Genomic DNA, 7,152 nt, shown 5'->3' with positions numbered 1-7,152 from the left:
TTTGGAATGAGGATCACTGATGAAGAGTAAAAATGAAAGGTTTTTGGAATTCGAACTATTAGTGTACGAAAAGTAATAAATGGTAGTCAATTTAGTACAATTTGGGTTTGGGTGAACGGATAGAGCTGGAATCCTGAAATTTGAAATTAGGGTAACTTGTGGAGAGTATCAAAGAAAGGTTTTTGGAAATTCGAACTATAAGTGCACGAATAGTACTAAATGGTACTAAATTTAGTACAATTTGGATTTGGGTGAACGGATAGAGCTGGAATACAGGCATTTGGAATGAGGGTCACTGATGAAGAGTAACAATGAAAGGTTTTTGTAGATTCGAACTATAAAGGTACGAAAAGTACTAAATGGTACTAAATTTAGTACAATTTGAGTTTGGGTGAACGCATAGAGTTGGAATCTTGAAATTTGGAATGCAGGTCACTGATGGAGACTAAAAAAGAAAGGTTTTTGGAAATTCGAACCATAAGTGCACGCAAAGTATTAAATGGTACTAAATTTAGTACAATTCGGATTTGGGTGAACAGATAGAGCTGGAATCCTGAAATTTGGATTTGGATCACCAATGAAGAGTAAAAATGAAAGGTTTTTGGAATTCGAACTATAAGTATACGAAAAGTAATAAATGGTACTAAATTTAGTACAATTTGGGTTTGGGTGAACGAACAGAGCTGGAATCCTGAAATTTGGAATGAAGGTCACTGATGAAGAGTAAAAAAGAAACGTTTTTGGAAATTCGAATTACAAGTGTACGAAAAGTACTAAATGGTACTAAATTTAGTACAATTTTGATTTGGGTGAACAGATTGAGCTGGAATACAGACATTTGGAACGAGGGTCACTGATGAAGAGTAACAATGAAAGGTTTTTGGAAATTCGAACTATAAGGGTACGAAAAGTACTAAATGGTACTAAATTTAGTACAATTTGGATTTGGATGAACGGATGGAGCTAGAATCCTGAAATTTGAAATTAGGGTCCCTGGTGGAGAGTAATAAAGAAAGGTTTTTGGAAATTCGAATTATAAGTGCACGAAAAGTTCTAAATGGTACTAAATTTAGTACAATTTGGATTTGGGTGAACGGATTGAGCTGGAATCCTGAAATTTGTAATGAGGGTCACTGATGGAGAGTAACAATGAAAGGTTTTTGGAATTCGAACTATTAGTGTACGAAAAGTAATAAATGGTAGTCAATTTAGTACAATTTGGGTTTGGGTGAACGGATAGAGCTGGAATTTTGAAATTTGGAATGAAGGGCACTGATGGAGAGTAAAAAAGAAAGGTTTTTGGAAATTCGAATTAAAATTATACGAAAAATACTAAAAGGTACTAAATATAGTACAATTTGGGTATGGGTTAACGAATAGGGCCGGAATTTGTAATGGGGGTCACTGATGAAGAGTAAGAAAGATGTACCAAAGGTCGAAAAGTCCTAAATGGTAGTGAGTTTAGTATGATTTGGATTTGAAGAGCTGGAATCCTGAAATTTGGAATTAAGATTACTGTTGGAATATAGAATTGAGATATGGAGGTAGCTTTGGAAAATCGTACTAATGTGTACGAAGTACTACTAAATGGTACGAAATTCGCTATAATTTGTATTTGCGTGAACAGATTATTGTTGGAGTGTAGGATTGAGGTAGTTTTGGAAATTCGTACTTATGGAAAAGTGCTAAATGGAACTACATTGGCTATAATTTGGGTTTAGGTGAACGGATAGAGCTGAGATATGAAAGTACATTTTGGAAAATCGTGTACGAAAAGTGCTAAATGGTACAAAATTTGGTAACTTTTGGTATTTGCTATATGGTATAGAATTTTGTACAATTTGTGATTTTGTAAAGGGTAGAACTGGAATTTTGAAATTCGGTATTAGATTAGCAATTGGTGTTTAGAGCGGAGGTAGGGAGGAGGTTTTGAAAATTCGTACTTATTTATACAAAAACTACTAAATAGTACTCAAATGGGTTTCAGGGGAACTGGTAAAACTGGAAAACTGAATTGGGGTTAGGATATATGTTGAATATAAGGAAGTAATTTTTGAAACGTTTACCTATGTGTAGGAAAAGTTTGGTAACATGTTGATACCAAAACCATTTTAAATAGTTAAGGAACAAAGCTGGGATTATATAATTTAAAAATATGCTATTTGTACAAAAAATACGAAATGGAAAAATATTTGTTACGAAGATCGCTCTAAAGTTTGAGACAAAGTTCTGAGTTTGAAAAATTGTACTGAATATTGTCCCATTGATTTGATGTTAACGCCAAGGAGTTTCTAAATAATGTACTGAAATTAAGTAGTCAAACGTGAAGTATCTTTTCAAAAAATGTTTTTTGTCTGACCGCTTTGGTATGTAAATTTGAAAACGTGGTTCAATGCGACATTTTTGTTAACTAGAAGGTATTTACCCCCTGATATTAAAAAATCCTAAATTGAAATGCCTTCAAAAAATTTGCCGTTATATACGGTTGGCATACCGGTGCACATTAAGTACAATTTTTTGTAAAGAAGTTTTCTAACCTTTCATGCCACAAATTCCGAATTTCGGTTGGAAAATGTGCAGAAGATCTTCAAAATACTCTAAACCTTCACAATATCTCTTCTAATAAACGTGGATTGAAGTGGAGATTTTTTAAATTAAGCTTCTATATCCTCTGAGTATTCAAGGTCCAAATTTAAAGAAAATTGGACAATATACATTTGATCTTCTTTAAAAATACACTAAGTCGAGAGGTACCGTTATATGGGGATATACGAAAACGTGGCCGAAAATTTAACGGACCTATTCGGGTTCTGGGCGAAACCGCTAAAGCTAGAACCTTGAATTGTGAATGTGCGTGATTGTTGTTGTGAAGGGGTGAGATAAAGTTTAGTGTTTGGAAATTCGTACTGGAAGAGAATGCTGTGTTAGTGAAGGGGTAAAACCAGGAGTCAAATCTGAAATTTGCAATATGATACGTAGTTTTGGAAATTCGAAATAAAAAATATGGTAGCTGTGTAGGGATGCGATACGGCAATTTTTTTTTTTAAATCCTGACTACAATCGAAAAAATATTGGTAATAAAAATAGGTCTTAGTACAACAGAATCTCCAGTATTCACCATTCCCGTATTAAATATTGTTTATATATATTTCGTTTCCTTTCCGCATACGAAGTAGCGGGCATTTGCTAGTATACCATAAAATATGACTACAATGGGCCAACAAAGCTCGAAAATGTGGCTAAAAAACTAAATTGCGTGGAAGCTAGGACCTCTGAAATGAATAAAAATGCTGGTTAAACTGTATAAATTACTGATATATGCCCAAAGTAAAAATAGAAGAATACAAAATGAATATCACACTTCTAATTCATCATTTTTTAACATCTCCACTACATCCACTTTTTATGGATTCCCACATTTTTAATCCAGATTTTAGGTGTTTTTTGTATTTTTGATCTAAGTGCGACGCCCATTCGGGTATTTCAAAAAAACCAATACCAACATTGACTATGTAGCCCAGACAGCATCACTGTAATCTTCTGACAAAGGCCAAAATTTTGTGCAATATTTTGTTTTATAAAAAACATTTTTTTTTTTGGTATTGTATTTATAATATCCTTTTAATTGTGCTGTGACTCCTAGGTATTTTAGTTTTTTGGCGGTCCTGATCATTTAATAATAGATCGTGAAAATCCATCCATTAGAACGGCAAAAATATAAAAATGTGCGAAAATGTTTTTGAAAATATCGCGGATTAAATCGCGTTCTTTGTGGATCGTTTCCACTTCAATGAAGAAACTGACACATCACGTTTTTGTGGAAACAGAAGTTTAAACACTTTCCCAAAAATAGATGGTGAATGTACATCCACGGGTCTTGATGGATTTTAATGAAATAGGTTTAGATCAATGCCGTTCTTTGGTATTGTTAAACTTACGAAGTTTTTCGGCAATTCACACACACACTACCCGAACGCAACGAAGGAGCATGGCTGCCAGATTTGACGATTTATCGTCATTTTGACGATTTTTTGGTCAAAAATTGATAAATGACGATTTTTGCCCAAAAAATTAAGATTTTTGGTTATTTGCTAATTAAGTCATAATTAATTTTCTAAAACACGATTTTCTAAAAACTGCTCAAATATTCTTAGTTGATTTTAATAATTAATTCTTAGACAATAATTAAATATATTTATGTGTATATACAAAGGAATTGTTAACAAAAAACAAAACAGGATTCAAGTGGAACATGCAAAATATACAAATAAAATTTTTGATTTTTTGGAAAATTTATGCAGGACAAGTAAAAAAGTATCAGTCGGCTTTGCCAACAGATATATACCCTCAGCCTGTGTATATTGAAAAAAGTTTTTCCCAAAAAACCTATGTATTTGGGGGGTTTTAAAAATGTTGGGCGACAAAAATGTTGATTTGGATTAATGATCAAAAGTTTTGCGGAGGAGATACCTTTTAATGGATCGACATTGACCATTATGGAAGTGGATCTCCAGCCACTACAGGGTTTTTACAGCCTTCGGGCTGTTTGCTCAAGAAGTATGGACTTGCCCTTGAAAAAAAAAACTTTTACCATCGTAATTGAACGAATGCAAGTTGCTTCAACAAAAATCAAAGTGATTCGATATCAGGTCTTAAAGTGAACTTATCCGAAATTTTGTGTGGGAGGTACCGGATGGAGTGGACAAATAAAGTCCATATTAGAGTTGTACTTTTTAGCTCTTTTAGCTGATCGCACTTTTTAGTTCAGCTCTTTTCAACGAACTAGGTCGTTCTTTTAGTTCAGTAGTTCAATCGTTCGTCGAAAAGCTCTGTCAGCCAGCTGTCTTTTCGTTCTATCGTTCACCGGCTCTGACTCGTTCGCTTGCAAGTTCGTTCATTTGTATACAAACACACATACATATGTATGTATACCGATAAAGAACAAACAACAGAAGAATATTTTAAAGAACCTAGCAACGAAAATAGGTTTGGTGTTATCAAAAAGCAAGTTTGGAGTTTTTTAAACTTTAAATTTTTAATTAAGTTAAAAATAAATGAAAATATTAAAATTATAAAATTACGATGAATAAAGATATGTGTGGGTATCTGTGTAAAAATAAAAATGTAAACAAAACTATTACATTTACAAAGGCAACAGTTAACTCTGACGACGGCGTCACATTATGATACGTGAATGACGTGCTGAATCGTTCGTTCTTGAATCGAAGCGTTTGTTTTGATCGTTCTTTTATCTTTCGGTCAATGCTCAGTGAGCTACTGAACTACACGCAGAGAAAAAAATATGTTTGATCCAACAATATTCCAAGAGCAAAATACATATTGTTAACATATTGTTGGATTCCTTATGTAGTACTGTCAATCCAACAATCGTTATTGTCACACTGGACTATATTATGTGTTCTAAATATAAATATGTATTGTCACTTTGACACGATAGTTACGATAGTTTTGGTTAGAGGTAACAATTTGTGTTGTTGCAATTCACAATAGTTTTGGTCTAAATGGACAATAAATATTGTTAGAACTTACAATTATTTTGGTCAGAATTAACAATATTTATTGTTGCAGTTCACAATAGTTTTGGTCAAAATAGACAATAAATATTGTTAGAACTTACAATAGTTTTGGTCAGAAGTATCAATATTTATTGTTGTAATTCACAATAGTTTTTGTCAAAATGGACAATAAATATTGTTAGAACTTACAATAGTTTCGGTCAGAAGTAACAATATTTATTTTTGCAATTCACAATAGTTTTAGTCAAAACGGACAATAAATATTGTTAGAACTTACAATAGTTTCGGTCAGAAGTAACAATTTTTATTTTTGCAATTCACAATAGTTTTGGTCAGAACAATATTTATTGTTGCAATGCGAAATGGTTGGAATAAAAATTGTATACCCACCTTTTTAATGTGTTACATTTAAAAAAAATATAAAAAGTTTCATTGTATTATTTATTTCATATATGATCTTTAAAACATTTAAATAACACTGATTTGAGATAATTTTAATTTCGATTGACGCTAATTTTATTTAGTTTAACAAAGATTCGTCTCTTGATGTGCAAATAAAGCATGTTGGTAAACTTTTTCTTGTGATTTATTCGGTCAGGAAAATTGTGAATCCCAGTCGTTAGTAGAATTTGAAGCTAAATTAAAAAAGAAAAAATGTTAGAAATAACGCTTAATAAAAGTACAAAAAGAAGATACTTACTAATTAATTTTATGCCCAAAACAAAATCGGTTGAAGAAATGTATTGTTGCACAAATTACTGAATATAACTGGTTTTAGAGAGTATTCTTATTAAAAGTTTCCACTTCAGCTGTCGGTGATAATTTTATGTTTTCCCAAATTTAAAAAGTCTGCAGCAAAACAATCCTTAACCCGCTAAATAAAAAAATATTAGTTAAAAACAGACACACACAAAACTACGCAATACAATACAAGTGTCAGCAGTAGTCGTTTCTTTGCTTTTCATTGAGCATGAATTGCAAAAATTATTAGACTGTTGCAACGCGCTCTTTATATTTTAAATTAAAATAGAATCCCGACAATTCGTTCACAAAAACACAAATTTAAGAGAAAAAAAAACTATTTCTATTGTGTCAAAGATGTATGAATTATCGGAATTCTTCTTTAATATCTCTTGCAACGCAAATTCTGCTTCAACCGCCACTTTTATATTTACCGCTTCACAAAACCACATGAGAAAACCAAAAACAAAAAAACTACATGGCATTTTAAAAGTAGATAATGCCATAAAAAAGAAAACACCGACAGTTTTAAAATAATAAAGAATTCAATAGATTTAATAATGTATGACACTTTTATTATTAGCTTTTTTTAATTTTTGTCTTGGAATGTTGTTTTTCTAAGTTTATAGTCACTAATGTTTTACTTTTTTGATCCACTTCCTTTGACTGCCAAACAAAAACTGATTAGGGACATAGAATGCACAAACACAAATAACTTCACCGGCTGCCACACATAAAGTAAAGAGAGCAAAACAAGAATGCAGCTACTAGAATCCAGAGAAAATACTCAACAAGTTAACGGGAGAGAGTATAGTCAAAAATATGTATTTTTGAACTAATAATAGAAATTTTCAATCCAAAATTGTGTATCTAC

At 32.0% G+C, this 7,152-nt stretch overlaps 1 long non-coding RNA gene across 1 annotated transcript; it reads right to left on the bottom strand.

Moving 5' to 3' along the window:
• Positions 1-6,042: 6,042 nt before the first annotated feature.
• Positions 6,043-6,923, bottom strand: LOC141397965 (uncharacterized). Its single transcript, XR_012411576.1, has 3 exons — positions 6,713-6,923; positions 6,238-6,411; positions 6,043-6,172 (listed from the first exon to the last, which is right to left on the bottom strand). It is a non-coding gene; the product is annotated as an uncharacterized lncRNA (long non-coding RNA).
• Between the last annotated feature and the right edge of the window lie 229 nt (positions 6,924-7,152).

This window comes from Musca autumnalis, unplaced genomic scaffold (genome assembly GCF_047663935.1).
Source record: "Musca autumnalis isolate F117 unplaced genomic scaffold, ASM4766393v1 scaffold_3, whole genome shotgun sequence".
NCBI classification, from domain to species: domain Eukaryota; kingdom Metazoa; phylum Arthropoda; class Insecta; order Diptera; family Muscidae; genus Musca; species Musca autumnalis.
Note: the sequence above shows the minus strand (reverse complement) of the source record. Positions and strands in the feature narration are given on the sequence as shown.